Below are 10,544 nucleotides of genomic sequence, written 5' to 3' on the forward strand. Positions count from 1 at the left end.
TTATATATCTCACTCAGGTTTTTCAACTAACTTAACTGTGTAATAATCATTTTCTATCTCAATATCATATGTGCAATACTGTTTTATAATTGGGTTTTTACGTTGTGTATATATTCCACATATACTGTGTATATATACACATATGCCTATACCTTGTGTGTATTTTATTATTTCCTTTTTGCTGCCGTAACACTGCAAAGATCTTATCCTGTGCAGTTGTACACAAAAAAACAGGGTGTTGGTTTCACTCCACGACAAGAAAACGATGTAATACATGCACCAACATGTGTCAGTGAAAATGTAACAACATAGAGGGCAATGAGGTTTGCTCCCCCCCCCCCAAGAATTTTATACTTTTGTATATATACTTTTTTTTATAGTTTGAATGAGTATACTTACATTTGTAAAAATGTAAGTGTACAGTTCAGACTCACAACCTTAGATTTTGTGTAGTGAGGAATTTGGGCACAGCTCTTTAAAACGTCACATGCTTTCTATTACAAATTTTCTACTCACCCTGACCACGCTCTGATAACCCCAGATGAGCCGGTGACATCACCAGGTTTAAAGCTCCTTCGAGGCTGAGGAGGACGTCATACATGCTGAGAAGCCATTTGAATGTGTAGTGGCTCCCAAACTAGGCCCTGGGGACTCCCAGGAGGAGGTCCTTGAAAAGAGAGAGAGGGCGGCACAAGTAAATCTAGGTTTGTGAAATGCAAGACAACGAAAGCCCTTGACAGACATGGATAAAGGCTCTGAATATTTACAGAGAATAAACAGTAGACTCAGCCAGACCACAGTTCGACGGTGGTCTCCATGACTGATGACAACAAATTGCTGTGACCACTACATGCCTGAGGTAGAAAGCACAGGTTCTACATCATGCTTTGTTACAACACGTCATAATTAGCTTCAACTCACTGCTGGTCTCAAGTTTTTTTAAATTATGGAGTGATCTCATTTTGTGGGCAGAAATATTTTAAAGTCTTTCTTAAATAAACAATGGTGACATCTGAGTAAGTGCCTGTTCTGTGACGACTCTCTGCATCTTAAGTGGAGACCCCCAAGCCACGGGGACCAGTGTGGGCCCCTGTCCTGAGGAAGAAGGGTGTGTCTGCAGCTGTCAGCCTAAGACAATCGCTCCCTTAAGGAAGCAGATATTGGAGAAGTGCGGAATATCTGCAGTGAAACTGTTGCTTCATGATTCTGCCGGGACCCTCCTGCCAACACCAAACCACTTTCTTCTGCAGCTGTATAGATCATTGTCTCATACTGTGAGTCAGTGGAATGAGAGCAGATTGAAACTGTGTTGCGCTCACCTTAGGGCTTGTTCGGATCTAGCCACAAAGCAGAGAGCCACGGCCTGACCCGTACAATATACTAAGCAGGATTGATTTCAGCACGAGAGGATAAAGCAGAAACTGGAGGATAAGTGTATCCCACATGAAGGGAACAGGGAAGCGTAGATTGTGAGAATACATGAAGATTAGGATTCTGTGGCAACATTAAATAAAAGGTCTGTTACAACAATTCAATTCTTACTTAGTTGTTATTGTGTTTTGTTGGCAAAACTAAGTCGGGAATGTGCCATAATTATAGACTTTTACCTATAATTCTTGTAATTCTAAACAGGGAATTATTTGAAGTAAAAAGATTTCCATACAGACTCCCACACATATTAGCTGGCCAAGCAAAGTGTCTCTGAGGTGTCTCTTAAATACAGTTGTATGTGTTTAATGAATCTATAGATTAGAAAGAGCTGTCCTCAGATTACATAAATACATATGTGTGTGTATAAAATGTGGATATGATAGGCCAAATTAGAAAATTAGATTGAAACATACAGGGGTGGATCCAAGGGTGCACTGGCCCCAGAAGTGTCCCCATCCTGTAGAGCTAGACATATAATTTGAGATAATAAACAATTAATTAGACCACTAGTTAATTCACAAGTGGTTCAAATGTTACTGTGCAGCTTTCTTTTGTAAACACAAAACCAGAGCAGGAAGAAAATACACCTCCAATGAAAGGAGGAGGAGTCTGTGTTAGGAAGCGGACAGTCTGTGAGCTGCACTCCCACAGATTTCAGAGCAAAGACCTCTGAAACCTGATCGGCGACATCTTTTGGCCCGACGCTCGCAGATAAAGCCCCGAGTCATTTGTCAGCTGATGTTCGCGGCTTTAGTTCAGTCACAGTAACCTTGATGAGGTAAATCCCCCCCCCCCCTTCACCGCCTGTGACCTCTGATGGTCAGGAGACATTGTTTTCATTTCTCTTGTCTCACTCTGCAGGGCAGAAATCTGACTCCCCATTATTCTACAATTGTCAGGTTTACAGGCTCCTGAGTCATGCTAGAGGAAAAGGTTTTTTGTTTTGCCATTGAGGGTAGATAACGTCATCCTGTCTGGAATGTGATACGTGGTGTGTTTACTGCTTGTCAACAACTCTCTAAAGCTTGAAACTCAAGGAAGATAGACAGCCATATGTCACTGTTTCATACTCTGACTGACCAAACAGGAACACCTCCCTAACACCGGATAGTCCCTCACTTTGCTCACAGCCTCACCGCCTCTCGCCATCGATTCCGCAATCTGTTGATAAAATTCTACTTATGTTGACTCACATCATTTCTGCAGATTTGTCAGGGGCACATTCATGCTGCCAATCTCCACATCACACAGGAGTGCACCACATCACACAGGAGTTGGAACCTGATGTGGTCTCTGCTGCTGTAGAACCACCCACCACAAGGTTTAAACGTGTTGTTGTTCATTCTGAGATGCTTGTCTTTTAACCACAATTGTAAAAAAAATTTACTGTAGAATTTCTGTCAGCTCCAACCGTTCTCCTCTGATCTCTCTCATCAACATGGAACTGCTGCTCTCTGGATGAGTTTTGTTTCGGCTCAAATCTGAATAAAACAAATCTGAGTTGTGTTGTGTGTGAAAATCAGCAGTTTAAAAAACACTCAAACCAGCCAGTCTGACACCATTAATCATGTCATGGCCAAAGTCACTGAACAAACATCTTCTGCACAGATGTTTGGTGAAAGATTGCTGAATTTATAATTGGTGTTCACAGTGGTGGATAAACGTATTAACTCAGTAAGCCTCAGTTTCCCTCACCTAGTTGTCCTTAGCAGATTTTTTACACGCCAACAGTCAAAGGAAAAAAACTTGAAATACCATAGAAACGGGAGGGAGCAGATAATAAATCTGGGTCACTCGAAGTCACAACTGTTATTATTTTCTTAAGAATGGAGACAGTCTCAAGGTTCATCTAATCCCAATGCCAGACACAGGATGACGCCTCCTCACACAAAACACATTCAAATCTTATGCATTCCAATGATTGAAGGTTTCCCATACACGATATTAAAGGTATCAAAAGACGAATAAGTCACAAATTCTCTGACAAAACCTTTAACAGGGCCTGGAGATAGAGATATGCATAAAGCCCTCTATCATATGGTATATATTGTTATATTATATCATATAGATCATAGTTCTCTCCTTGCTGATGTTTGATGTGACCATTAACTGAAGCTCCTGACCTGGATCTGCGTAGTTTTATGAATCGCACTGCTGCCACACGATTGGCTGATGTACAGGCGTTCCTAATAAAGTGCTCTGTGACTGTATAAGCAGGTTTCCCCCACTACTAACTTTACAAACAAGCTTGATGTTGACTGTTAAAATTGTGTTACCGGTTTAGTTATCCCGAAAGGACAGTGGCTGTGTGTTTAGGTGTTTTGTTAGCTTTAAGGACTTGTTGTGGGTTTAAAGCCTATAACACTCAGGACAGAACCAAAACAGTGAGCTAAACAAGGCTTAAAAACTATGGTAGAGATGAAGGAATCTGCAGAGTTGGGTGATAATTGTGTTTGGGTTTTCTCACTTTAGGCAAGAGCTTCACTGCTACATGTTTTCATGATTATGACCTAAAAACATTGATGCTACCGAAACATCTGTGGTTCAATCAAAACATTTTTTTATAGTGTGTTGCATCTCTCTATCTCTCCTTTATTTCCTCCATGACTATCTAATAGGGGAATAAACATATCCCGAAATAAAATGAAAGTATAAGGCTGGAGGCTACATTAGACTTCAATGTGAGACAAGTTGGAAAACAGCTGAAAAAGAAAAATTCCCATAGTTGGTTTGATGGCTGCAGGGCCTCAATCGGCCACCTAGTTTGTCATCTGCCTGCATGATGAGGTGCTGTAAATCTGACAGAGCTGCATTTTCTCTTTGAGCAGTGGAATGTTCAGATGATGAGTTCACGGGAGATGTCATCAGCAGATTTACTCTAACTATTCCTTCAGCGCTTGTCACCAAGTAATTTAGTCTTTATTGGTAATTCATTTTTGTGCAGGCAAAGAAATATCCTCCTGAGCCCAAAGTCCTTTTGACAAGTTTATATTAGTGAAACATTTGTGAGAAACAATATAATTCAAAGTTTCCTGAGGATGCATCACAATGAAAAGAATCATTACCATGCAGTGCCACCATGTGGTGAGATGAGGACAAAGCACCATAGAAATAACCTTACAGTTACAGTTTGGACTTTCGTTCCCCTCTGAAATACAGAGGAGTTGAAGTATACAGTAACAAAAACACGGAAACACCCAACTAAACTTCAAGTGTCTTAAAACTCTACCCAAACAAGGTATTTCAATATAAATTCATATTTAATGCCACTCTGAATAACCTTTAGCATTTCCATTATTTTCCCCATTTTTGTTTTCCACCTCTTCAACTTTTATATATTCAGATCAATACATTATGCAGTTGTGAGGTGTGAAGGGAGGGAAAGACTCGCATTTGGATCCAAACCAGCATCTTCTGATGTTTCAGAAAACAACCTGAAAATAACACGCTCTGAATCATGTTAAAGCGTCTCTGACATAAACACTGATGTTTTTTGTTTTTTTATCACATCACTCAGCTTCAGATTCCCTTGCCAGCCTTTCTCAATGCACTGCAACAGTAAATGATTGGATGCTTGATGCAGAGTGACTGTTTTATTTCACTATCATGCATTGTGTGTCACACATCAGCAAACGCTCAGGGACAGAGGATGTTTGCAAAGCCTCACAGGGATGCACTTGTGCATCCAGCCATGACATTCCACTTATAAACCTCTTCTTTCAAATTTCCTTTCATACACTGTTAAAACCATTAAGTGGAAAGACAAAGAGAAGGATGTTCAGGGTAAAATAAAGGCAGGATGAAGGGGCATGTTTCAAATGATGATATAAACGGATTATGTATATGATCAAACAGGTTTGATGAAGATATTAATACATTTTAATTTTATCTGATTCACATTCCTGACAGCTCCATTTTCACACATTATTGTTATAAACATTTACATGATAGTTTCATGGCATCTGAGCGAACTCAATCTGCTGATGAGGACTGAGAAATACAACTGAAAGCTCCGGAAAATGTGAGCAAGCCAACCTTGGGTGGAGATTGTTTTGTCAGATGACTAAACTGCAGACAAGTAGGAGATGAGAGCATTAAGAATTAATGACATACTGAGATCAACACACTTTTTGTGAAAATAAATCACTGACTGATTCTGAAAGGTCACAGAGGTTTTGAAGGACATTTTCTATCCCAGTTACTGTGAAGTATCTGGACTCGTCTTGTCACGATGGCAACAGGTCTCTGCTGTTCATATGTAGTAAATTATACAATCTTAGGCAGAGTATGTAAGCGGGTGAGTTTTCTGCCAGTTGAACAAAGGGATTCAGACAAGAAACATCAAAGAGTCTCAACAAATCCAGCAGATGTCAGCAGAATGCTACTGTCTCTGAGTCATCAGCATGTGTTTATGAATATGTCCAGAAATCCATTTAACTTGTCATGTGTTTAACTGATGTTGGTATGGTTCATGGTTTATAGAACAATAATCAGTGTTTTCCATATAATATTTCATATCACAGTCTTTAACAGTGGATTTAAATCACCCAGTGAAACTTGGGAGCCAGGCTACTAGATTGTTGTACAGATGGTGATGTTGTTAGTTGTGAACGTCTTCTCTGATCTTTCTCCAGTCATCCACAGACTGCTGATTAATGACATTTGAGCTCAAGCTCTAAATTGCTCAAATTGGTTAAAGTAATTGTGGCAATCAAGACGAAGAAGTAATTATACACACCATGATGGTTCATACTTCTTAAGTTACGTTAACTCTAATCCTGACAGTTTCTGAAACAGCAATGGTGTCAGATCAGACCACAAGTATATTATTATGTAACTTAGACGACTTGTCTGCGGCTCCCTTCAGCTCTTTGGAGCCATCCATCCATCCATCCATCCATCCATCCATCTATCAATCTATCCATCCATTATCTATACCCCTTATCCTTTGAGGGTCGCTCTGACATTGGGAAAGAGGCTGGGCTCACTCTGGACAGTTAATCATTGTACCACAGGGCCAACATGCAGACAAACAACCATTTAGACTCACATTCTTTCAGTGTAGAGTCTCCAATTAGTGCTATACAAATAAAGTTATTATAATGAACCTAATCCTAATCTGCATGTTTTTGGACTATGAGAGGAAACCCCGGAGGACCTGGAGGCTTTTTAGCTGATTGTTTTACAACTGTAAAGGGAGTTTTTTTATCCTCCATGGTTTGCTCGTGGTGAGAAATGATTCTGTCAACACGTTTGGTTCAGAAACAGTCCTAATATCCACACTTGCTGACAGCATTAGTCAGCAAGTGTTTCTCACATCTGACACATACGTCAACACACAGTCCACAGAACCAACACTTGTCGTAATTACATTTCCTAAGCAGCACAATTTACAAAAATCTACAGTCATGAAGAAGTTGAATTTTGTGACAGTATAAATATTATAACTCACATTCCAAACAAAGTTATGTTAGAACAGAGGGTAAACAAATTGAGATCATTTATTAAATTGTATGCACTCCTTTCAGCTCCTGGTGTTCTGTCATCTGATTGAAACTATAATACAGGTTGGTCCTTGATTAAGTGGAAATCAAATGAAACAACAAAACACCTAACACATTTGTTTGTATTTGCCTACACTCTGGAATGTCCTTGATAATTAAATGTGTCTCGTCTCAGAGTCTCATAGTCTCCTTTGTGGCAGCTACCACAAATGCATCAATAGACACTTGACAACGTGCAAACACTGCAGGTGTGGGCACTCGAAAATACTCTGGGCCTCAGGAGTGGAACAGCCGGCAGCGATTTTCAGTGAAAAGGCCCCGATAGACCCAATGTACACAACCTGCCGAGGACCATGTCTGTTCCTCTCAGGTGCTGGTGGAGACTAAAACAATTGTGACTCATCAGCGTGACAAATACACGACTCCACATGAATGATAAAGTTAGCTAATTACAACTTTAAAGGTTCAGTGTGTAGGATTTAGGGGCAAATAGAATACAATATAAATAATCATCAGTGTAAAAACGAAAACTTTGTTGTGTTTTGTGTTTTCATTAACTTGAAATGAGCTCTTGTTATCGACATTAGGAGTGGGTCTTTATCTATAGCTGTGTCTCAATTCAGGGGATGCATCTTTCAAAGGCTGCATGTGAAGACTGATTGTATCACAGCGACACAACTACACTGTCCCATTTCAAGGGCTCCTTCAAATGCTGCCAACAAATGAATCCCCTATAAACGAACGGGTGGATCCTTCCCGGCCCAACCGATCCCAGGATTTGTTGTGCTTCAGTGACAAAGAGGTGGTGACACCTGCGAGCGACAAGAACGTCCAACACTTGAGTATCACACTTTAACTCAACCGAAAAGCTACCGGTGCACAAGGGGCATTCAAACTTTTTCGTCGTCTCCAACTTCAGCTCTGTCACTAGGCAACAGCAGTAATGGCGGGGTGATGCAGATCAAGGAAATCCTCTGTAGACCAGACCGTCTCATTTCTATGGAAGCCCATTTCCGCCACTGTGATGAAGAAAATAAAGGTCCTGTATCTCATAATTATGACTGAGTATCTCATAATTATATCATATCATAATAATGAGATACTAATTCATAATTATGAGATACATTTCAGTTGGGCCTTGAAGGTCTACACAGCCCATGAAGACCGCCTTGTACGTGTCCTCTGAAGGATGCAGCCCCTGAATTGAGAACCAGCTAACGTCCACAATGTAGCAGCACCATGTTTCTACAGTGGCCCAGATTGGAGAATCCAAACACTAGATTTGGAGAGGGCGTTTTGCTTTGTAATATTACCTGAACGTCACCATAGATTCTCTGACACATCACTGCTACATGCTAATTCTGTTCTTTTTTAATACTTGTAGTAGGTCAAATCTTTTCAACATATTTTCCCACCAAGTGTCCAAGATTTTAAATAATGCAGGCTTAACATCTCTGCTGATTCCCCTTTAAGGGCAGTTTCCCCCCATGAAATGAAGACTGGTGGTGTTTGACATTTTCAGGACATCACGTGTGCGAGCTACAACAGTGAAACAGCATGGACCCTGAACAAGAGACTGAACGAACACCAGAAACTGACAACATCAGCTGTTTGTGAACGCCACTCTAAAACTCACAGCTTCCAACGGTGTTCAAAGGTCACCATTGGCTGGAGGAAGATCGAGGATGACACTCACATCTGAGATCAGCGACCTTAGAGATCCAAGTTCCATGCTTCAATCACCATATCCACGATAAGAAACTGATACAATACAAGATAAGGACAATATTTTGTATGGTTTTACTTTTTTTTTGCAGTGATGATTGATTGTAATAAAACAAGAAAGTTCCTGTTGCTGAAATCAATCGATACTGCTGCAAATTACCTCTCCTTGCTGAAACAAGGGAAAGTGCCATGACTAATGACTACATTGCAGGAACCAACCTCTTACAGGCCTGATGAAGACAAATTGGGGAAGTTGGTTGATGACAGAACTGCTGAGCAAGCACAAAACTATAAAAAAAAAAGCTGTGATCAGTCTGCGAGTCCACATTTGAGAGGATTCTGGGATGTGTTTGTATGCACAGGACAAGTTTTCAGTGCAAGTGAGGGCATCATTAACATCAAAGTTGCGAGGCCACAGGAGGAGTCGTCTCAGTAGATGCGAGCAGCAGCGAGGCCTGATGTGCTCACTGTCTTCAAAGCTGCTTGTACTCACTTCTGGCTCTTTGTATCTCTCACATACAAACTCCAGCTGAGAACAGAGTAGACTCTGTTGGATTTGGCCCATAATTGAATTGACATTCTGTTGAGTGACATCAGGGTTCTTCCCAGTGTGGTCTATAGCTTTTTTAATTGGTCTATAGGAGGGTCCGTTTAAAATACTGGTGCAGTGCTTCATTCTAAACATGTCTGTTTGGAATGGGCTCTTTTCTTGGCCTGTGTTAATGCTCTAGAGCTACTTCAGTAGCAGTAGTCATTAGTGAGTCCTCCTTAAGCAGTTCTAAAGTATACTGTCTCTTTTATTGTTTGTTTGCTGGATGTTGTGTGTAGAGATTTTTATAAACAGTCTTTGATGCAGAGTGAAGTTAGAAAACTTTGCATGCCCCCTACCTGGTTTATCAGCAATTATTTACAAATATTTATATTTTAAAAGTCAATATAGTCTATTTCATAAAATGTTCATGTGTGTGGTTTATATATAACTTTAGTTAGTATACAACACAATCTTCAGTCTCAACTTCACAACCTTTCAAAAAAGCTCTGTGATTGAGCTCAATATATAACATTGCAGCAATAAAGTGAATGTTGTGTTTTTTTTCCTTTGAAGACAAATTGCCAAACAGGAGGTGATTATGTGAATGTTGTTGCCATGATGGAGATCAGCACCCGTCAGGGGTCAGTCCATCTGTGTCTGTGTCTCTGTCCAATATGGTGAAATAAAAAAATCGAATAATCAAAATGATCTGGCAGCGATTTTGGCCTGTGCCGACCACTGAAAGACTGGTCCAAAAGACTGAAAGCACACCAACAGCCCCCGCTGACTGCTCCAGTCACTTGTTTATTCAATTGTTATTAATGTTGAATGTATCATGTGTCCAAATTTGGACCAAAATTCCACACTGCACTGGACAATTAAAAACACACACGTCAAGTGAAGCCAATAAAACTAATGGTTCTTGACATATGTGTTCCACATACAGAGAGACTTTGTGTAATTAGTAGGTGCGAACCCAAAGTTGTTGCGAAGCTTCCACTCCTCTACAGATGGAAATACAAATTTGTGTAGATTTCATAGAGTGAGATGTGAAGATTGACATGATTCTCATGTCTGTGTGTTTATGTACGGAGCTGGAGTCAGGACGTGTTCTTTAGCTTATAAGCAGGCGGGAAAGCACCAGTGATGTAAGCCATGAAGCCGCGGCCGGTCATAATCTTTCACTGACATAACTTAACATTCCAATGAACACTTAATTCCTGTGATGACGAGGGCCTGTATTAAGGTATTAAATAATGGCTTGTACCTCTGTAACCCAGATAATGTTGACGAGCCATGATTTAAAATAACCCTCTCAGATGTGGGTCATGCTTAGTTCACATCAGATCCCT

General features: G+C 40.4%; 1 protein-coding gene across 1 annotated transcript in view; it reads right to left on the minus strand.

Moving 5' to 3' along the window:
- The window catches only part of ankrd6b (ankyrin repeat domain 6b), a 36,955-nt gene extending 36,323 nt beyond the window's left edge, over positions 1-632 (minus strand). Inside the window, exon 1 of the mRNA XM_035143475.2 lies at positions 517-632. The gene's annotated coding sequence lies outside the window, so the exon portion shown is untranslated. The remainder of the gene's footprint in view (positions 1-516) is intronic.
- Positions 633-10,544: the final 9,912 nt, after the last annotated feature.

The sequence above is a fragment of the Hippoglossus stenolepis genome, chromosome 20 (assembly GCF_022539355.2).
Source record: "Hippoglossus stenolepis isolate QCI-W04-F060 chromosome 20, HSTE1.2, whole genome shotgun sequence".
Classification (NCBI taxonomy): Eukaryota; Metazoa; Chordata; class Actinopteri; order Pleuronectiformes; family Pleuronectidae; genus Hippoglossus; species Hippoglossus stenolepis.